The 23829-nt window shown below is 44.1% G+C and overlaps 3 pseudogenes across 1 annotated transcript; all 3 read left to right on the top strand.

Annotated features, from left to right (window-relative positions):
- Positions 1 to 270: 270 nt before the first annotated feature.
- On the top strand, positions 271 to 11896 carry LOC147702743 (protocadherin gamma-B5 pseudogene; annotated as a pseudogene).
- A 1799-nt stretch (positions 11897 to 13695) lies between these two features.
- On the top strand, positions 13696 to 16383 carry LOC147702742 (protocadherin gamma-A12 pseudogene; annotated as a pseudogene). The gene has a single exon (XR_015297371.1). The product of XR_015297371.1 is annotated as a protocadherin gamma-A12 pseudogene (transcript).
- A 3221-nt stretch (positions 16384 to 19604) lies between these two features.
- On the top strand, positions 19605 to 22145 carry LOC147702741 (protocadherin gamma-B5 pseudogene; annotated as a pseudogene).
- Positions 22146 to 23829: the final 1684 nt, after the last annotated feature.

Genomic DNA, 23829 nt, shown 5'->3' with positions numbered 1-23829 from the left:
GTCACAAGAGGGCGCTGTTGTCCCACTCGACAAGAGAACATCAGCTGGAGGCGGTGCAGCAGAGCCTCGCGCCGACTCTTCGCACAGTCACTCCTAAAAGAGATGCGACAGGAAGGGACTTCCTCGCGCTGCTTTCCCCGCTGGTAGTGCAAGGCTTGTTGGTTCCCGTGACTGAGTGCTGCAGAATCACTTTGAGTTGTACCGGGACGAGGTGTTACGTAGATATTTTTGGAAGGCTGGGCGGTTCTGAACATTTAAGGAGAGCAGATTATGGCTGGGACTGCGTCTCTCCCCGGAGCAGCAGAGCTGAGCGGTAAACGGCAAGTGCTCATCTCTTTTCTTCTTGTCGTGCTGTGTGAAGCGGTGTCTGGGCGCCTCCAATATTCTATCGCAGAAGAAACGGAGCGAGGGCACGTTGTTGGAAACATTGCAAAGGATTTGGGATTGAATGTGAGGCATTTGACCGACAGGAACCCCCGCGTCGTTTCTGCTGCACGGAAGCAATATTTCACCATAAACGCCGACGGCGGGGAGCTGCTCGTGAGTGACAGAATAGACAGGGAGGAAATGTGCGGGGAAGCGACCAGTTGTTCCATCAGCTTCGATATTGTAGTGGAGAAACCGATGAATGTTTTTCACGTGGAAGTGCTCATCCAGGACATCAATGACAACCCTCCACTCTTTCTAAAAAGTTCAGTTGTTTTAGAACTAGTTGAGTTCACGTTGCCGGGAGCGCGCATTGCTCTCGGAAATGCCCGAGATCCCGATATTGGCGTCAATGCGCTGCAGGGCTACAAGTTGAGCGCAAACACATACTTCCTTCTAGAGGAAACCAGAAGCAGCGAAGGCTACACGTTTGCTGAGTTGGTGCTGGACAAGGGGTTGGATCGCGAAAAACAACATAACCACCAGTTAATATTGACTGCTTATGACGGCGGAGATCCTGTCCTGTCCAGTACAATGGACATTAGCATTAATGTTCTTGATGGGAATGACAATTTCCCAGTCTTTAGTCAGCAGAGTTACAGAGCCAGCATCGGCGAAGGAGCAGCAAATAACTCACTGGTGCTGCAGGTGGAAGCCACAGACGAGGATGAAGGTTCAAATTCCAGAATTACTTACTCTTTCAGTAGCATCTCTGCTGAGGCCCTTGGCACCTTCAGCCTGGACGCAGACAGTGGCGAAATAAAAGTTAAGGGGCTTCTGGACTTTGAAAAGGCCACTTCTTACAGAATGTCAGTGGAAGCGAAGGATGGCGGGGGGCTTGTCACTCATTGTCCTGTGCTGATAGATATTATTGATGACAACGACAATGCTCCTGAGATCACTTTCACATCAGTGTCCAGCACAGTTCCAGAGGACTCCCCCCCAGGCACAGTGGTAGCGCTGATTAATATTCATGATCGAGATTCTGAAGACAATGGCCTGGTGGAGTGCCACATTCAAGAAAGGCTGCCTTTTGAATTGACTTCTTCGTCGGGAAAGATTTACAAACTTGTAACATCGAGCACACTAGACAGGGAAACTGCACCAGAATATAATGTCACAGTAGTAGCCACAGACAAAGGATCTCCTCCTCTTGCAACAAGTAGAACTATCCATTTACAGCTATCCGATATAAATGATAACTCTCCACTATTTGCAAAATCTTCCTTTCATGTCACTGTTGCCGAGAATAATCCATCTGGTGCTTCTATTTACCGGATACATGCCTTGGATCTCGATTTGAATGAAAACGCTCATATCACTTATTCCATTCTAAATAGCAACAGTGAAGATGTTTCTCTTTCCTCTTACATCTCCATTAACTCCCAGAATGGTGTGATCTATGCCCAGCGCTCCTATGACTATGAACAGCTCAGGGAGTTTTACTTTCTGGTCAAGGCTCAGGACTCTGGGTCTCCCCCTCTCAGCAGCAATGTCACAGTGAGGGTGTTTATTGTTGATAAGAATGATAACTCACCTGAAGTTCTCTACCCCACGCTCGGCTCTGATGGTTCTGCGTTGTTCGAGATGATCCCTCCATCTTCTGATCCAGGTTATCTGATCACAAAGGTGGTGGCCGTGGATGCTGATTCTGGACACAATGCATGGCTCTCCTATCAGCTGATTCAAAGCTCTGAATCCTCACTATTTAAAATCGGTCTCCACTCTGGAGAAATCAGGACATCACGACTGTTTCTGCCCAAAGATCCTCTCACACAAAAAGTAGTGATAGTAGTGAAGGACAATGGGCAGCCACCTCTGTCAGCCACTACTACTCTGAACATGGTGTTCTCCGAAGATCTTCAGGTAGCGCTTCCTGAATTAAAAGACCTGCCCAGTGAGCCTGATGATGAATTTAATTTGAAGGTCTATTTAGTTGTAGCTTTAGCTTTAATCACCTTCTTGTTTATTTTAACCCTGATGTTTGTTGTAATTATCAAATGCAGAAGACCCAAAGGACCAGTAATTTTTGATTCTCTAGTCCCTACTCTTTATCCACACATTGACCCTAAATTCTCAACTAATTACCAAAATGGGACTCTGCCCTTGCCCTATGCATATGAGGTCGCTGTGGCAGTGGACTCTAAGCAAAATGAGTTCACTTTTCTCAAATCAAGTCAAGATTTGTCCACAGACATCCTCTTTTCTACAAATGACTCGGGCATTCAGAATGAGCCTGTGCAAGGAACTGTTGGCAATGACAGCTTTCAACAGGTAAGACGATGCAGTCCTATTGAACGTTGTGTTGCTAATTTCATTTTGCCTTTGTTTTCTCGATTGCAAAATGTTTTTGTGCTTTTATTAATACCTCCTAAATAACTAAAGAGAGGGTCAATATTCAAAGACTCTGTTTGAAGCACTGCAACAAAATGTGAATGTTGTGTTCCTTTATGTGGTTGAGGTGAAGTTATGTAGTATTAAGATGAGTAGTTAATTAATCATAGCTTACCTCTTTCTCTCAGGGGCTTATTTATGAAAACCATGCATCACTTTTCTACCAAGTACAGTGGTACATGCATGACACAGGGTTCTCAATCTGGACACATGAAGGCACGCAAATCCACCTGGCATGGCTTTGAGTGGCCTTATAAATGTTGAGTAAGGCAATGCTGCCCAAATAGTTGCATCTCCTTACTATGCACCCAAGATGCTTTCCATAGGCGTTGTGGTGGATGTTCCATGAAAAACCCAGTGATTTTGATGCTGCCCCCAGACTTACAAAATCATGTTAACCTGGGGAAGTGCCAAAACCATACACCTCCCAAGGTGTAACCACGAGAAATATCTTTATTTCTCCTAGTTTCTGATGCACGCCTAGAAAGGGACAAATGCTTCTAAGGATTGTGTCTGTGCAGCAAGGTGACCCTTCCTGCACAAAAATACAATCCTGCAGTCAACAGAAGCACCCTTGCACAATATTGCTAAGTTGGCACTAGGCTGCCAAAGTTGATCCAGCTCGGGTGGAAAGACAGAAATGCACCATATTGCATAAATATGGTGCATAGCTGCCCTTTAACTTTGGCGTATGGCAGTGCTGCAAGCTGACTGGCTGTACTGTGCTACGCCAGTATCCAGTAAATGAGGGCCTTGGTGTTTTAAGCACAATGAGCCAGTACCTGTTCCTCCAATGACAATGCATTTTTTTTGACGGCTACAGTTTGCTAGAATTTTTGCAGCACATCTTGCATATTTTTGTGAGCTGTTCGGGATTTTTTATACTGCAAAGTATTTTTTTAAATACAGTTAATGGTAACATGTGGTCTAATTGTGTTTAAGTTTTATTATTACATGAGATTATGATTATTGCTTGAGATTATGATGTCTGTGTTTTTCGGGCCACATTTGTGTTATTGGAATTGTAAACAAGGTGGTCTAACACTTTAGCCGCGGCCATTATTTCGCAGCAGTGCGGCGGTTCCGCGTTGGACGTTCGCAGGACAAGCGATGTAGTGCTCTCAACAGCCGACGGCAGCAGTTAAAGGGTTAAGAAAAACCTAAATAGTATAAACACATACTAATGTGCCTTGACAAAACCATAAGTACACAGGTCAATGCAGGTTGAAGACACCATGGTATAAAGACAGAAAGTGCTAGGATTCTATCCTTGCATGGGTAAAACACCAAAAGTAAACAGCGTGGAAGTTGGGATATCTTAAATATTGTTAATGTGCATTATTGTGTCTGTAAGGATACATAAACAAATATGATTGTTTCTAGAGCACGGAGAAGACGCCATAGTTTATGGACCAAGCCAACCGATAAGAGGCAGTGGTATGAGATGGTGTGTGTGTGTGTGTGTGTGTGTACAGGAGAGACAGGATGTTGAAAACAGAGAGAGCTGGTGAAAACGGTTAACAAAGAAAATGTGCTGAGAGGTAGAGAGGGAAGAGCTGCCTTATAATGTATCAACGCTGCAATCACACACACTTTTTGTATGCATTAAAGCTAGATTTATTATCTTGGAAGTCAAGGGAGGCTTTTGAAACCTCCAAACCATTCAACCAAAGAGAGTTGTTGTAATAGCAAAACATGAGATGAAATTGCTGAATGTCCCTTGCATATGAATGTCTTCGGCATTGCCTTGGCGAAACTCAGGATAGTAGAAGCAAAGAGGTGACATAGCACCCTCATACAAATGCTATTCCGTTTTCAGGTCCTTGGCAAGGATGTTCTGTCTGGCTTTTTTGCTACCTTAAAAATATGTGCTAAGCTTGCTCATTGTAAACAGAACAATTGATGGACAGATTGCAGAACAATGTCATACATTCACCCCAGTACAGCCTAAATCCATTGCTTTTTTGTTGGCCAAGCCATTCCAGTTTAAACCCAGCCATATGCAAATCTGTCTTGACCCTGTGCCCAATGGGAACAGTCCAGCCCGAACTGCCAGGCCAGGTCCTCCCGGGCCTAGAAACAAGCATCCCTGGACCCGTTTTGGGGTTTCTCCCTTCTTCAGCCAGGATAGCTTCACTCCAGTGGCTTGGAGAGCACTGTACCCACATCTGGGCATCCCCGTCCCACTTGGGGTGTCAAATGCAAAACCAACAATTGATGGACAGAATGTAGAACAATGTCATACATTCACCTCAGTACAGGGAAGTGGGCCTAAATCCATATTTTTTTTTGCTCACCATGACATTCCAGTTTGAACCCAGCCATATGCAAATCAGTCTTGACCCTGTGCACAACAGTCCAGCCCAAACTGCCAGGCCAGGTCCTCCCAGACTGGAAACAAGCATCCTAGGACCATTTTCATAGACAGTTCACATAAATGTGGTAAATAGACCGAGACATACGTCTATACAAAGCTTTTCTTATCAAAGCATGTTAAATGGATTTCACTTACCATGGGCCCCATATCGCCCATGTAATTTCAGGGGTGTTCTCCGGGTAAAATAGAAGACAATTGAAAGATATAAAAGGTTGAAACGCCAGAATTCAAATGTATTTGATATCTAAATCATCAACAGCCTATCTTTATTTTTGAATGAAACTGACCAGTTGATGATGGGTACATTTTAATTAATGAATTTCCGTAAGGTAAAGAACAAACTGTTTGTTTACGATATTGTGGTTGATGTGATCAGTTTAAAGAAATTGGCATGTTCTTCATTTACATTCAATAAGTAAAACACTTCATATTAAATCACTGTTAAAACAACCAATGGCTGACTTGTTACCCGGAGTCATAGTGACCTGTGCATTGCTTGCCCAGAAGTCAAGCAGAACACTGAACAGTGCCACCATTGTGCATAGATTAGGTGCTTTAATGCTGTTATGTCGCCATGAATATAGTGTAGTATTTTTGCTTATGTTGCATGCTATTCTGTAGATTTGATGCAATTTATACTGGCTTCTTAGACGAATCATATGCTACTTTAGTTGGTTAAGTGGTTACTGAAAATATTTGATTTTAATAGTTTATTTATGTAACTGTTTTGTAGTTTTGTAAAGTGCTGAGTTGTGAGGAAAACCACTACGAGGAATAATTTTGATTAGTACTGTGCCAAAATACAGAGAATCATTCTTGAGTCAATCATGGTAAAATATCCTCAACGCAGCTTTTAAGAATGAGTGTTGATCTTGTTATCTGGCGGCTGTTAATGTTGACATTGAGTGCTGCCAGGGAAGGAGTGTGGAGTGGCTACAGCTTTCCGGATGCTTACATTTGTATTTTTTGTTCAAAAACATCAAATGTATTGCGATAATTCTTCCACAGATTACATGTTGAATCCTCTTGTGTATATCTCATTGTCAATGTAAATATATGTCTTTTTCAGAAAGAGTTTAAGAACCAATCAAGTTTCACTATTATGATGTTTCACTTGAGTAATTCACTACCCATAGCATTTTAAATGCAGTACATCTGTTATATTTGGTAGCAATTTCAACATCATCATACTACAAGTACATCTCATCAAGGACGTCGTAAGCATTGATTGCCGCAGAAGAAGCAGTTGTGTAACTTTTGCATTTATTTAGTGGCACACACTCAGCACAAACGTTTGGGAATATCCTCTGTGTGGGCCTGTGATTACAAGAAACAAATGTGTGTTTGTGTGCATGAAATGCAAGGAGTTCCCCAAGGGAATTATGTTTGTGGATTTTATTGGAAAAATATGTTCTTGGACTAGTTACTGGTTCATAATGCAGAATTATTGCCACGATGCAAAAGCAGGGTCCTTACACTTGCTTGTAGGCTTCATTGACTCTTACATCGCCTGCTGCACCTTTCTATGCTTTTCCTCTGCCGAAATCCAAGTCATCATTTGGTATCTATATGGAGCTGCTGCCTTCTTCCTCAACCCATCGGGTTTTTTCATTTCTGCACATCGGATGCAGGCCTCTTAATCGAGTTATTTTTTTCTTGTGCAGAATACTAGTTCCAATGTTGTATCCTGGATGCCATACTTGTGATTTGGATACCATACTTGTGATTTGGATACCATATTTGATTCCTGGATACTATACTTGTGATCTGGATACCATACTTGTGTCTTGAATACCATACTTGTGATCTGGATACCATACTTGTGTTGTGGATACCATACTTGTGGAGATTTGGATAACATACTTGTGTCCTGGATAACATACTTGTGTGTTGGATACCATACTTGTGATCTGGATACCATACTTGTGTCTTGGATACCATACTTGTGTCTTGGATACCATACTTGTGATCTGGATACCATACTTGTGATCTGGATACCATACTTGTGTTGTGGATACCATACTTGTGGAGATCTTGATAACATACTTGTGTCCCGAATAACATACTTCTGTGTTGGATACCATACTTGTGATCTGGATACCATACTTGTGATCTGGATACCATACTTGTGATCTGGATACCATACTTGTGATCTGGATACCATACTTGTGGTGATCTGGACGCCATAATCTTGTCCTGGATGCCATACTTGTGTCGTGGATACCATACTTGTGAACTAGATACCATAGTTCTGATCTGGATGCCGGACTTCTAAATGTCGTCCCTTAGTGTGAGAACAGAGCCTCGCACATGTCCCTTTGTATGTGTCCACTGCTCCAGACACGCATGAATGCCTTGTGCTGCTGTGGGCATTTGCTTATGTTTTAGTAATGGTGGCAGGCCCTATGGTAAACAACATCTCGATCCAAGAGACAGACTAGGTCTCTTCCCCCAAAACAAAAACAGCATTGGTGGTGAGGGTTATAAAGCACTTATACAAATCAATAGCAGGTGCAACATAACCAGTGGTTCTCCTGCTGGGCATTTTACATATGTTTTGTGCATCATAGGACCCTTGAGTCTTTGGCATCTCATGTTGTGTAGCCCTGTCTGGAGAGCGCTGCATCACTGAAGAAGTGGGATCTCTCCTCTGCAGGAGGGATGTCCAATTCTGTTTTCGATCTAAATCGGCCATCTGGCTGATGGTCTTGTTCCGTTGTTACATAGGCATTCCGGCAATATGTCACATTACATCAACAAAGTGCAGCTGACATCAAGTATGATCATGCCATAAACATTATGCATGATGGCTGTTTGAACTGTAGATGTTTATTTTGGAGCCTTGGAAGACTTGTGCACCTCTTTATCTGCCATCTCAATGAATGTGAGAATTAGCCGAATGGTTTATGCCAAAAAATTGTGATAGGTCACCCCTTTCTGTCTTGCTTGGCCCAAGGCTTTTCAAAATGATGTCAGTTGGTAAATAGGTCCTCAGTTTGCTTTCAGATGTCGAGACATCTCATTTGATATTTAGGGTTCTTGGGAGTAAAATGCAGAATTGAGATTTTTTTTTACTGAATACAGAAGTGTTTACTTTCGCTATTGGGCACCAAACCCAGATGAGAATCTAGCTGAGGTCATTACACCATCGACATTGAGACAAGTGGAGCCAGTCCGTCTAGTGCCATGTATGGCATGTCACACTAAGTCCTTTTTCACAGCAATACAAGACAATCTGTTCCACTGTTTACAGCCAGGTTCAGTCATTTTACCGGCATAAGAGTGGCAGCATTAGACTTAGGTACTTTTTACAACTGTGGCGGCCCATGGACTGCCGAAGTCCTGGTGGCGGTCCAACCACTGCTATACTGCAGATCTGCCCGCAGTATTAGAAGTGTGGCGGTTGGGCTGACACTGAACCATTGCTACCACCGTGGATCAAGGATCTTGTGGAGGTTCAAGGCCAAAATATGCTGGTGGTGCCGCAGCAGCACCAATGTGCATATTTTGAGTTGCACTCCACAGCCCTCTTTATGGTGGTCACGCTTCCTTGAAAGGGTGGCAGGTTGGCAATAAAGGGGGACCTACAGGCCCCTTCTTCTCTGTCTGCAAGGGGGTGCATGCAGTGGGGCACATGTTGTGTCCCCCTGTAGTTTTGAACCCCCAGTCCCTGCATGGTGGGATGGGTATGCCTAGACTTGGGTCCCGTGCTCTCCATGCCACTGGAGTAAAGCTATCCTGGCTGATGAGAGCTGAAAGCTTGAAACTGGTCCTATGATGCTTGTTTATAGTCCGGGAAGGACCTGGCCTGGCATTTCAGGCTGGATTGTTCCTATTGGGCGCAGGGTCAAGACTGATTTACATATGGCTGGGTCCAAACTGGAACAGCATGGTGAGCAAAAACACGAAGGATTTAGTCCCAGATCTCTGTACTGGGGTGAATGTATGACATTGTTCTGCATTCTGTCCATCAATTGTTTCTTTTACATTTGTCCCATGCTTTCCATGCCACTGGAGTCAAGCTATCCTGGCTGATGAGGGCTGAAAGCCCGAAACTGGTCCTAGGATGCTTGTTTCTAATCCAGGAAGGACCTGGCCTGGCATTTCAGGCTGGACTGTTCATATTGGGCTCAGGGTCAAGACTGATTTGCATATGGCTGGGTCCAAACTGGAATGGCATGGTGAGAAAAAAACCAAGGGATTTAGTCCCAGATCTCTATACTGGGGTGAATGTATGACCTTGTTCTGTATTCTGTCCATCAATTGTTCTTTTTGCATCGGGAAGGAATGCATGACATGGTGCATTCCTTCATGTGCAGGAACATGCACTGGTGATTCCGCTGCCATGCAGTTTAAGGCTCATACTGCCTTTAAGCAGCTCCGCCATGGGATTACCATGCCAGCCGCCCGCCAGACCATAAAGTTATATGTAATCTGGTAGGCGGGCAGCAGCAACTCTTGTTGGTGCTAGGGCACGGCAGTGCTGTGCCGACCATTTCCGCACTGCCAAAAGTCATAATTAGGCCCCTAGAAACCTACTGCACAGTCTTCCCGTTAACTCAAATAAATTGATACTGCAGAAGGCCAACACAGCAATTATATTATTAAATGCTGACATTTTCTTCTGTGAGCCTGCCCTGCCTGTATTCCCTCTCCATCACAGATGCATCACAGACATGACCTGAACAGCACCTCAAAGCATCACACACTCACTCTGGTGTCTGACACATCTGGGGATGCCTGTACAGGCTGCACTCTGGTTCCAGGCACTGTGTGGGGTGTAGACACTGCCTCTGGCTTCAGTTGCTAGGGGTGTATAAATGCCAACGAAGTGTCGCTCTCTGGGTTGTAGTAGCAGGTAATGTGTTGTTTTAAGTAAAATGTGGCCTTGCTTGTCATCTTTCCATGTTGTGCATTAAACATAAAGAAGGTGCACTAATACTTACAGAGATGCTTTAGTAAAAGTGTAGATGTCCACAGAAGTTGAAAGATTAGGAACCACTAGCCTCATCCACCAATAGCCCAACTCCATCAAGCCACCTGTGTAGGGTTTCTGATGGCAGAGCCAGCGGGGGCATCTCTGTTGAAAACATGGCAGTCTGCCCAACTCTCAGTAGTTGGCACAATGGTCATCTGTCTTCTGCTTAGAAGACGATTCTGCCTTTCCTTACCGAACTCACGGCTGATGCTTTGACCCTGTGTGGACACTAGCCCAAAGATGCCAAATGGCAATTTGCGTACTCTACAGAATAATTTAACATTAACTCTTACAGGCTCAGTAAATAGTAATAAATACTATTCTTGCTAGAACGAAAGAGATGTTTGGAAATGTGTAGATCAAAGTGAACCACTGGTAGTGTATTTGTGTTCTGTTATATGTTTTTTGACTCATTCATGCCCCCCTATTTTATCGTCATGTTATACTTGCTGTGTTTTTATGTGCTTTTATGATTGTTTTTAATGATCGAATAAAGCTTTCCAAACTGAAACTGACTCATTCATTCCCTATCAGGAAAGGAATAATTGTGGACAGCTAGATTATGTGATGGTACATGCCTTAGCTGTATGGGAACACTAGAAATCCCAAGTGAGCTTCAGAAATTTGAGGTTTCATCTGTGAGGTGGAATGAAATATGCATTAAAATATTACCAGCGGTGTAGATTAGGTTGAGCATTTCAATAGGATGCTTTGTGCTACATAATGCCAATTTTGTAGTCACTATGCGCTATCATGTCATTGATCGCTGGTTCAGTCTGTTAGTTCAACCAGGGCTATCGTCATGCTTTACTGTGCATCTTTGTCATCTACCATCACCTACATCTCATGTTGTGCAGCACTGTCTCTAGAGAAATGTATCACTGCTGATTATATCTTTCCCTCCATAATCACTTCGCTTAAAGTAGCCTCCCTTACTTGTAGTGATCCGTTTTGGTTTATGTACATGTGCTGAGGTTTGAACATAGTTCTCTGTAGGTTAAACATGCACATACCTTAGAATCTTATGTATTGGTGTGGATAATGAGATAATGGAAATGGTGAAGCAAGGTTGGGGCAGAAGGAAAGTGGAACAGCCGAGAACAGCTGTGCCTTGGTGTTTCCTGTGTATGGCGTCAGAATTTACAAGAAATAAAGCTTCAACACTCTACTCGTGTGAATTCGTGATTACAAACCTACTAGTTATTGTGTGTCAAGGTCTTTCTCAGAGCATTTCTTCAAGTCTTCTAGACATCAGTCAAGATAATATTGCATTGGATGAGATGCGGCAGATCTGTGGCTCACTCTATCCAGTCCCATTTACATGTGGAGAATTCTCTACTGTTGTAACGAAGAACAAAGGGCAATGTCCTCATTTTCAATGAAATACAGCAAAGCAACCAAAGATAAAAACAAAAAAGAACACCAGTGCCATTTCTATGAAGATAAGATGCTCTCTCTCTCTCTCTCTCTCTCTCTCTCTCTCTCTCTCTCTCTCCTGGTGCGCTGGGCACGTTAGGCTGCCCTTTCAGTGCACACATACTTTCACCATTGTACAAATGTATGTGTGGTCACACATGTTTTTTGTACTAGAAGAGCACTCTTCCAATACAATATACTGTGCTTTCACATAGTTTAACACTTTTAGAACTTTGTATTTTACTGTACAGTACAGCAAACATGCAAAGCTGGAAAAGATTTTCAAAAAGAAAACTTTTCTCTAACTTTATGTCTGCCCCAAAGAGGTGTACATTTTTGGCCACACATTGCTGTTTCCCAGTGTTCGTGTGAAAATCCATGCCTCATTACATGGAAGTGCCCTTGAACAACCCCTTGATGCAAAATAGCACAAAGTAGCGCAAAGTGCTACTTGGTGTACTTTAGGGATGTTTTGCACTGGAAAGTAAATCCCAAAATTAACACTTTCTGCTGGGTTTGCATCACTTTTGTGACACAAACCTGGTGCAAAGTGTTGATAAATTCAATTCATAATGTGTTTTTCTCCTAGCTTAAATGTAATAGTCTTTGGCACAACTGGAGCCATTTGAACTCTCCCAGAGATGGAGACAGGTCAGCTAATTCGTGGGCACCCTGGAAGCGCATGCGCTCACACTTTTCTGCATTTGGATTGTTCCTACACCCTTTGATCCCCGTAGAGACTAACTTCCCTCTGCTCCTCAGCCACGGGTACTCAATGACAGCTGGTGCGCCAACCAGATGCCATGACACAAGGCGGTGAGAGACTCTGGGACAAGACGGATTCAAGCTGTCACTTTAGATCAACCTAGGATATAAAGCTTGCCTTTTTTTTTTACTTTTTACAAGTGCCCCTGTTAAAGAAATGTGATGACGATTCCCCCGAGTGGCACAAATGAGATGGCACACGTCACTGTGCCGGCACCCATCACTGTGCCGGCACCCATCACTGTGCCGTAGAGATTAACGAGATTCTGGCAAATCGTGCAGCACCTTCCGATCCTCGATGCCTTCCCAGAGACGAGTAGGGTGCATCAGCCTCTGTTGAGGATCTTATAATGATGAAAGGAATAGATTGCAATTGGGCAAAGCCACTGATGGGGAATATATTTTTCTAGAAACGAAATTCAGGACAACTTGTGGAGCAGAAAGATGGGCAGTTGGACCGTGAACCTAGTGCCTGCCAGTGGTCATCGTGTCAGTAGGAGATGGACTCGGGTACCAGCAGGGGTTAAAAGCAAGAGTGCTCGGCAGGGCCAGTTCCAAGAAGTCACTCGAAGAAGTTTACTCTGAGCACAATTCTAGAGTGGCATTGAAAGTATCTAGCGCAGGGTGTATTGAATCGTACTGAGAGCTGCGGCAACAACAGAAAAAAGTTCTTTCTTAACGCAAAATGACACCCTAGTAAAGCGTTTGAGGTGCCTCTGTAGCATGAGCTAAAAATATCAAATATATTACAGTACAATGTTCAGTGTTGCCCGCCAATATGAAATATTTGGTAGATCTCATAAGACGTTTGATTGAAAAAAAATCTCAGCTTAATTAGTTTCCGCGCTGCGCCTTCTGCGGGCTTTTCATCGTGATACATAGTTATTGCCTGGGAATAGCAGCTTGCCCGTTTGGTAACTTTAAGATTCGCTTGCATCCTCGCATTCCTGTTTCTATCCTCACATTCCTGCTTCTCCTATCAAACTCAAACATTGTGTCTTCTAAAGGAGAGATTGTGTAGTTTATAATTCTTGGAAGCTAGGGATTTTAGCTGAATAAAAAAACAGAAAGCACAAGTTGGTTTGTCTTGTTAAGCGGCACCCGGTTTTATGAGGCTGTGGTTTTTTATTACGACACATAGTGTCGCTGTTCATCTATCCTAGAAATAATACACCGGGAGATTCAGCCAACCACGTGATGCACATACAGCAGAAGAACAGGTCACCGTGAAAGGCTAAACTGCGATGGAATCATACTGAGGATCTCCGTGTGAAGCAGGCTCATCTTGTGTGCGGCTTTATTTTCAAATTCCCCGGTTTCTCCGAGTCTTCAGGCTGCCATGGCTGATACACCCAAAGGAGGCTACCGCGGGGCTCAGTCATCGAGGCGCGGTTACTCCGGGGCTCTGGCATCGAGGCACTGTTACTCCGGGGCTCAGGCATCGAGGCGCTGTTACTCCGGGGCTCAGTCATCGAGGCGCTGTTACTCCGGGGCTCAGGCATCGAGGCGCTGTTACTCCGGGGCTCAGACATCGAGGCGCTGTCACTCCGAGGCTGAGGCATCAAGGCGCTGTTACTCCGGGGCTCAGTCTTCGAGGCGCTGTTACTCCGGGGCTCCTCTGCTGCTTCTTGTTGCTCTGCTGACAGTCTGTGGAGCCGCTTCCGGGCAGCTGCGTTATTCCATTCCCGAGGAGATGAGGAAAGGCGCTTTTGTTGGGAATGTGGCTCTGGATCTGGGGATGGATACAAAGGAGTTATCAGAAGGCGGAGCCCGGATTGTGTCCAGAGGTAGGAAGCAGTATTTTGCTCTTAATGTAAACAACGGACATTTATATATCAATGAAAGGGTAGACAGAGAAAACACATGCGGTCACATCGATCGCTGTACTTTGAATTTAGAGATTATTTCAAAAAGCATGCTGAAAGTGTATGAGGTCGAAGTGGAGATTCAGGACATTAATGACAATTCACCCACGTTTATATCCGAGCGAATAGCATTGCAGGTCAGTGAAAACACTGCTCTCGGAACACACTTTGTGCTCCCTGAAGCCCACGATGCAGATGCGGGGGTCTACTCTCTGCAGACCTATCAGCTCAGTGACAGTAAGCACTTCACCCTGTACGTGAAAAGCAGCGGCAATGGCGCCAAGTATGCGGAGCTGGTGCTGGTGACTCCCCTGGACCGGGAAGAGCAGGACGCCCATCAGCTGGTGCTCGCAGCTGCAGACGGAGGCGACCCGGCCAAGACAGGAACCGCGACCATTAATGTCACTGTCCTAGATTACAATGACAATGCTCCCGTTTTCAGCCAGCCTGTTTACAAGTTCAGTGTACTGGAGAACTCCGCAAAAGGGGCGGTCGTGGGCGCCGTCAGAGCCACTGACATCGACAAGGGAATAAACGCAGAAGTGACGTATTCCTTTAACACAATTAAGGAAAATGTTTTACAAAAATTCGAACTGGATTCGAAAACCGGAGCAATATCTCTGATTGAACAATTGGATTTTGAAGACTCTGAACTTTATGAATTTGAAATCATAGGAACTGACGTCGGAAGTCTGTCATCACGCTGCAAAGTTTTGATAGAAGTGATTAATGTTAATGACAATGCCCCAGAGATATATCTGTCTTCTCTGCGCAAGCAAGTTCCAGAAAGCAGCCCAACGGGCACAGTCATTGCCGTTCTAGAAGTGTTCGACAGGGATTCTGGGGAGCATGGGATGGTCACATGCTCCCTCCCGCCCCATCTTCCCTTTCATTTAGAGAAGTCGATTGGAAGCTATTACACTTTGGTAACTGATGATGTGTTAGATAGAGAGCAGGTCCCAGCATACAATATATCCATTACAGCCACAGACAGCGGAACTCCGCCACTCTCTAAAACCGAAAATATTAATCTTCAGATCACAGATGAAAACGACAACCCACCAATATTTAAACAAAGCGCCTACAATGCTTACATAATTGAAAATATATCTCCAGGATCATCTATTTTTTGCGCCATGGCAACGGATTTAGATTCAGAGAACAATTCCAAAATCACATACTCCATAACTGATGGTGACATAGGGGAAATACCATTGTCTTCTTACATATCAATTAATTCGGAATCTGGTATCATTTACGCCCTTCAGTCATTCGATTTTGAAACGTTTAGAAAAATCCAGGTTCAAGTGAATGCTCAAGATGGGGGATCTCCGTCTCTTGCCAGTAATGTCACAGTGACCTTCTTTGTACAGGATCAGAATGACAACGCTCCTGAAATATTATACCCATCAACACCTACAGATGGCTCCTCTGGGGTGGAGATGGCACCTCGCTCCTCTGAACCAGGTTATTTGATCACCAAAGTTATCGCTGTTGATGCCGACTCCGGGCAGAATTCTTGGCTCTCCTACCAGCTGCTGCGGTCCACAGACCAGGGATTGTTTACTGTAGGTCTTCACACTGGAGAAATCAGAACAGCCCGCCCTATTAAGGAAAAAGATTCCATAAAACAATTCCTGGTGGTCTCAGTGAAGGACAATGGGCAGGCCCCTCTCTCCTGTACATTTACAGTAACCATAGTGTTGGCAGACAGTATGCCAGAAATACTTCATGATATAAGTAATCCGTTGCCTCCCGCAGACATGGAGTCAAACCTCACACTATATCTGGTGATTGCTGTCGCTGTTGTTTCCTTCTTGTTCCTTTTCTTGATCATTCTTCTTTTGGCCATCAGGATTTACCACTGGAGGGAATCTCAGCTCCCAGACACATCTGGTGTTAACTTCAACGCACTTCCTGCCACTCATTTTGTGGGCATTGATGGAGTCAGAGCTTTTCTACAGACTTGTTCCCATGATACCTTTTTAACAACAGATACACGGAAAAGCCAACTTCAGTTCACAGATTCAAACGAATCAAATGGTATTTCACAGAAACCGAATTGTGACAAACCAGGGCACCTCCTCATTGAAGATTTTCTAGAAATAGGCAAAGAGAATGAGCCTTTTGTTCAGGTAAGTGTATTTCTTACAGTGTATTGACTTGATTCAATATACAACACTATTCATAGACTTAAATATAGCCCATGTTGCTTATCCCTAATACAGAACTGATTTTTTTCTTTTACAAGACATTTCTGTGTATTACAAATGTGCATGTTATGTTACCAGATCTTGTAAAGTACATGGGTGCCCAGACACTGGATTCCCAGCGCTGAATCTGACTAGCAGAAATCTAAATACATGCGCCTTCGCCCCAATCCTACTCCGTATATATGAAATTGTCAATACCTGGAAAATCTTGCAAATGCTAAAATGTACCTGCTTGGCCACGAAAAATGTAGCTAGAGACAAATTCAAAATAAACTTATTTGAAAGTGATTGCAACTAAGTAATGCAGACATTGATCATGAGATCTCCAATGGGCTTAATCTTTTTGTTCACCTCTATGTTGAGAGCACATCCCCTTCCATAACACTTTATTTATGATTGGCCTTGCGAACTGTAATATATATATATATATATATATATATATATATATATATATATATATATATATATATATATATATATATATACACACACACTATTTGATGTCTTCTCAGAACTTCGAACTCTGCATTTGCTGAGTACATAGAGCCATGTGTTTTGTGCAAGAAGCTGCTTCTGGCATCCAGTTATATTCTTTCTGTAGGGATCATGTCCATTGTTCAATTTTACAGATCTATTTTTAAAAAGTTCAACTGATTGTTCCGCCGAGCAGATCTGTCCGCACTCCCTTTTGTTAAAGGATGAAAATGTCAGGTGACCTCCCTTGTACTCCGAAGATTGGCGGCCCACCTCCAGGTCTGATAGGTATAAAACTATGAGCCTTTCTGCAGTTGGCGGTATGTGTGATGCAGTGGCGGCTGGTGAACTTTCTGATAGGCGGGGCGTAAAGGCCTGCACATAATGATCCAGAGCAAGCCCAAAGTCTGAGAGGTGACATTCCACTCCTCGAAGAAATTTTAGAAAATATAGATGCCAATCAGTGCATTTATGGTCTCTTTTTTCCCACAACCCTCCCTGAACCAGCGTGCACATATGCGACTTCTTAACAATTTGCACTTTGAGACAGTTTAGTATTTCCTTTCTTTGGACCGAGAGGGTTACAACACTAGCTACGGTCACCAAGGGAAGATGACCCTGACAACACACTAAGCAGTCTTTTCAGTTTTCTCTCATTGTTACAAACGAAGGAAAGTCTGCTGTCGCAAAAAGCGCAACTTGTTTAAGATTCACGACTGGCAGGTGACTACAAGTGTGTCAATGCTTCAACCGTGCCACCCAGAAGCACAGTGTCATGAGGCGGGGAATGCTGTGCCAACACGACGACCAAGCTAGAGAATAGGTTTCTGATACAGTAGTACAAGGGAACCAACCACAGTGCACCCATGTCAGTAAGGCCATCCTCGCCCTCCGCTGCAGTAAGCATAAAGTATAAAATCCAACTGCTCAGATCTTATGCGCCCTGCCGCACTGGGAAAAGCTGGGTGCATTCCACAAGACACCATCAGATTTTTGTCAGTAAATGCCCTCGGCAAGGAGCACAGAGGTAAAAGCCTCACAGAAAAGGCAGAAAACCAATGAAGACACAAAGTTTAAAACAGAAACCCACTCAAGAGGGTGCCAACCGGATAATGAAACGTGAACAAGGCAGCCAGGGATCCAAGGTCTAATAAACGGTGTCTATTGTTTTCACGGATTTCACTTGGCCTGGCATCCAGCAAAAAACACATTTGTGGGTTTTTGAGCACTGTGATTCCCGCAATCTAGCAGAGGGAAGAGTCCTCTGAGGTTTAAAACACGAAGCTTAGCTATCAAATAAAAAAAAATAAACTTATGGACCGGAGACCCCGTCCTGCCTCCCGCCTTCCTTGTATTCAAGTCCTGCAGCACGTCATCACAGGAAGGCGGCGCGGCAGGCAGCCTCCCTCTCCACTGCCGCAGATTGATTGGTGTGGCCGGCTGCCCCAGGTGACGTAATTTTCTGTCGTATGCTGCTGCTGCAGCTTAGAGAGAACAGGGAGAGTTGAGGCCAAGGGGGAGTGGCTTTCCCACTGTAGTTAATACTGTCTGTTTGGGCGGCCTCAGGCTGTCCAAACATTCAGTATTAACAAAAGTGGGCAAGCCACTCCCCCAAGCCACTCCCCCCTGCCCTCGAGTAACCACCCACTCACTCTAAACCAGGAAGTGTTCTGCTTTCTCGTCGTGCGAGAAGGCAGAAACAAATCACAAATGGTAGTTATATAACTACCATTTGTTTCTGCCTTCTTGCACAGCGAGAAAGCAGGGGGGCGGCGCCCAAACGCCCCCATGGAGGAATCGCCTCTGGTGTGATGTGATGAATAAATATACCTAGCATGAGCATAACTGTGTGTGAAGCTCAAGCATGCCACTTAGCTTATCTGCTTGTCTCCTCGTTATAATCTGTTGGAAACTGATATGGCATCAAAAATGCTAACGCATTATAAATTGCAATTTCTTTATTATCTCGGCCACACTCTCTCCACCTTGGAAGTCTCATGTTCCTTTCATATTATTGTGCTCCTTTTTTGCATACAGCAAACTGTCCAGACGAACCAACCCTGTTTGAAGGTAGTTGCCCGAAAATCTACAGGTAGTCCTTCAAAGACCACCCCACTTATCTTGCCACGTACAAAGTAGTTGTTCCTTGCTTTGCTCACGCAAACATTTACACCCTATCAATTAATGGTATTATTGGGTGATCTATTATACCAGCCTGACCAATTTTATCTTTTTACAAGCATTTCCTTCTAAGTGATACTAAAGAAAGTCCATCAGTTTACTAACCTCTACCTTATTTTGTTTTGAAGTAATACATTTCATATTAATTTTGTGATCATTACTAGTAGGCGTGATCCATTTAGGTAGCCTTCTGTTCTTTGAAGGATGTTATCAAGTTCATACGTTTGCTACATGGAGTTCAGCGCTCAAACAGTACAGATCTCAGATTGTGCCACAAGAGGCCGCTGTTGTCTAATGTAGTGTCAGAGCCCGAGCTCCACCGGAAGCTCCTACAGTCATTACAGTCAAACGGGAGAGCAGCATCGACTCCACCCGAGCGACTTTTTCATCACTGCGTTTTTCAATCCACCCGTGTTGTTTTCCGTCGCTATTGTCCTGGAAACTGGGATTCATTTGGCTTCCCCTGGAAGGCTGCCCTTTGCTCTGCGTTTATACAAAGGATAACTGCACACGCTATGGCTGAAGCAGGTGCCCGCCCCGGAGAAGCGGGGCTGAGACGCAAACGGCAAGTACTCCTTTATTTAGCATTCTCCTGGCTCTGCGAGGCTGCGTATGGACTCATACAGTATTCAGTTCCCGAAGAAATGGAGAAGGGGTCCGTTGTGGGTAATGTTGCAAAGGATCTGGGGCTGAACATGGAGCATTTGTCAGACCGGAAACTCCGCATCGTTTCAGGTGCAGATAATCAATATTTTAAAATAAACGCAGAAACAGGAAGCCTGCACGTGCATGAGAGGATAGACCGGGAGGAAATGTGTGCAGAATCTGCCAGCTGTTTCATTAACTTCGACACCGTCGTGGAGAATCCCGTGAATGTATTTCAGGTGGAAGTCAACATTCGGGATATTAATGACAACTCCCCGAGTTTTTCGAAGAATTCAGTTGCTTTAGAAATCGCAGAGACCACGTTGCCGGGGGCGCGCATTGCCCTTGGCAATGCTCGAGATCCTGATATTGGCGTTAACGCCCTGCAGGGCTACAAACTGAGCAATAATCAATATTTTGGCCTAGAAGAGAGGAAAAACAGTGATGGCTTCAGACATGCGGAATTAATCCTACAGAATGCGCTGGACCGTGAAAAACAAAGTCATCATCACCTAGTTCTGACTGCTTCTGATGGGGGAGATCCAATCAGATCGAGCACCGTGGACATTAATATTAATGTACTGGATGTCAATGACAATTTCCCAATGTTCAGTCAAGAGGTCTACAGAGCCAGCATCAGTGAAGGGGCGGCAATTAACTCACTGGTGCTACAAGTAATAGCCACAGACGAGGATGAAGGTTCAAATTCAAAAATTGCCTACTCTTTCAGCAGCATCTCTGATAATGCGAATTCTGTCTTCAGTCTAGATGCAGAAACTGGAGAAATTAGACTGAAAGAGGTTCTAGACTTTGAGAAGACCAAATCTTATAAAATGGTGGTAGAAGCAAAGGACGGAGGTGGGCTTGTTTCTCATGGCAGGGTACTTCTAGACATTATAGATGAAAATGATAATGCTCCAGAGATAGCCTTTACATTAGTCACCAGCCCAGTTCCAGAGAACTCCACTCCAGGCACAGTGGTAGCGCTGATCAATATCCATGATCGAGATTCTGGAGAAAATGGCGAGGTGGAGTGTAATATTGAAGAACATATGCCTTTTAAATTGATCTCATCCTCTGGAAAGATTTATAAACTTGTCACCGCAGGTACAATAGACAGAGAAACTGCATCAGAGTACAACGTCGCAGTTAGAGCTACAGACAAAGGATTGCCTCCTCTAACCACAAGCCGAACTGTCCAATTACAATTATCTGACATAAATGACAACCCCCCAGTTTTTGATAAATCTACCTACCAGATCTATGTTCAAGAAAACAATCCGTCCGGTGCCTCCATTTACAGATTAAATACGTCCGATTTGGATGTTGATCGAAATTCTCATGTCACATATTCCTTAATGGGTGATAACCAGGAGTCCGTTCCCCTCTCATCCCTTGTCTCCATCAACTCCCAGACAGGTTCGATCTATGCGCAGCGCTCATATGACTATGAGCAGATCAAGGAGTTTCACTTCCAGGTGAAGGCTCAGGACTCTGGGTCTCCTCCTCTCAGCAGTAATGTCACTGTGAGGGTATTTATTGTTGATCGAAATGATAACCCTCCTGAAATCCTCTACCCCACACTCGGATCTGATGGTTCTGCATCATTTGAGATGGTCCCGCCTTCATCTGATCCAAATTATCTGATCACAAAGGTGGTGGCCGTGGACGCAGATTCTGGGCACAACGGTTGGCTCTCCTACCACTTGCTATCGGTCCCAGAGCCACCACTTTTTAAAATTGGGCTCCACACTGGAGAAATTCGGACATCTCGCATCTTTCTAGAGAAATATATTATCAAGCAAAATGTGGTCATCATGGTGAAGGACAATGGACAGCCATCCCTTTCAGCCACAGTTACTCTGAATGTTGTGTTTGCAGAAAACATGCAGGAAGTTCTTCCTGAATTAAGCAACCTGCCCAGTGACTTAGAGGAAGAATCTTATTTAAAAGTCTATTTAGTGGTTGCTTTAGCTTTAATTTCGTTCTTATTTATCTTAACTCTGATGCTTGCAGTGATTTTAAAATGCAGAAAAGCCATGAGCCCGGGTAAGCTTGATTCTCTAACTCCTGCTCTTTATGCTCACATTGACCCAAGATTCTCATCCAACTATCAAAATGGGACTCTGCCACTGCCCTACTCTTATGAGGTTGCGGTAGCCCTGGATTCTGGGGGCAACGAATTACATTTTCCAAAACCAAGCCATGATGTTTTGACTGACATTCTTTTTTCGGCAAATGATTCTGGAATAGGCAACGAATCTCTGGAAGGGACTATTGCCAATGACAACTTCAACCACGTGAGTCATTATTCACTTATATGTATTTGTATAGTATTCTTTCCTAACTTGTTGACCAAGTCACTGGTTTACTTCACACGTCATGACCAAACAGCAATTGAATGTTCTTAGGTGTTTCCTCTTTGAGGTGTGTGTGTGGGTATGTGTGACTTTGTGTGTCGGGCTAGTGAGTATTTGTAAATGAACAATATAATACCTAGTGCATCATTTCCTTCATATCTTATGTTTAAACATTTTTTTTCCTGTATATAATAGAAATGTTCTCTACTTTTTTTTTTAATTGCATTTCAGCAGCTCACCAGCAGACTTATGTTCTCATCTAGTGTTTATTTTCTGACAGTATGTTTTCAACGTCTTAGGGTTAGACATTATGTATTTATTTTATAATTCAGCCATGGAAAGGTATAATACAGACAACGAAGTAGGCTGGATACATACCTACAGTTTTTTTTAACCAAGAACGGTTAATGTGAAGGTGTGTGCAAAATTGTACATTTTTTATTTAAATTTCCTTAAAAGTTAGCAACATTTTACTTTGAGCCCATACAGTGGTATTCCTTACATGATACAGCCCGATTGCCATCAAAGGACATTATACTTGCCGTACAGAATTGGCAGTATATGTTCTACGATGTAGTTGCAATCTTATTTAGGTGAATTACAAAAAACAATTTGATGGACAGAATATAGATCAATGTCTTACATTCACCCCAGTACAAGGATCTGGGCCTAAATCCATCGTTTTTTGCACTCCACACCACCCTGGGTCAGATAATGGCTTTATGCAAATCAGCTCTGACCCTGTGCCCCATGGGAACAGTCCAGTCCGAACTACACAGCCATATCTTTCCCAGACCGGAATCAAGCATCCGAGGACCGGACCGGTTTCGAGGTAACACCTCTCATCAGCCCGGCTAGCTTGACTCCAGTGTTGTGGAGGCTCTGGGACCCACGTCTGAGCTATCCCAGTACACTCAGGGAGAAAATTACAAAAAACAATTTGATGGACTGAATGTAGATCAATGTCTTACATTCACCCCAGTACAAGGATCTGGGCCTAAATCCATCATGTTTTGCACTCCACACCACCCTGGGTCAGATAATGGCTTTATGCAAATCAGCTCTGACCCTGTACCCCATGGGAACTGTCCAGTCCGAACTACACAGCCATATCTTTCCAAGCCCGGAATCAAGCATCCGAAGACCGGACTGGTTTTGACGTAACACCTCTCATCAGCCCGGCTAGCTTGACTCCAGTGGTGTGGAGGCTCTGGGACCCACGTCTGAGCTACCCCAGTACACTCAGGGAGAAAATTACAAAAAACAATTTGATGGACAGAATGTAGATCAATGTCTTACATTCACCCCAGTACAAGGATCTGGGCTTAAATCCATCGTTTTTTGCACTCCACACCACCCTGGGTCAGATAATGGCTTTATGCAAATCAGCTCTGACCCTGTGCCCCATGGGACCAGTCCAGTCCGAACTACACAGCCATATCTTTCCCAGACCGGAATCAAGCATCCGAGGACCGGACCGGTTTCGAGGTAACACCTCTCATCAGCCCGGCTAGCTTGACTCCAGTGGTGTGGAGGCTCTGGGACCCTCGGATGCTTGATTCCGTTCTGGGAAGGACATGGCTTTTGTAGTTCGGACTGGACTGTTCCCATGGGGCACAGGGTCAAAGCTGATTTGCATATCGCCATTGTCTAACCCAGGGTGGTGTGGAGTGCAAACAAACGATGGATTTGGGCCCAGATCTTTGGACTGGGGTGAATGTGTGACATTGATCCA

This window comes from Lissotriton vulgaris, chromosome 7 (genome assembly GCF_964263255.1).
Source record: "Lissotriton vulgaris chromosome 7, aLisVul1.2, whole genome shotgun sequence".
NCBI lineage: Eukaryota > Metazoa > Chordata > Amphibia > Caudata > Salamandridae > Lissotriton > Lissotriton vulgaris.
Note: the sequence above shows the minus strand (reverse complement) of the source record. Positions and strands in the feature narration are given on the sequence as shown.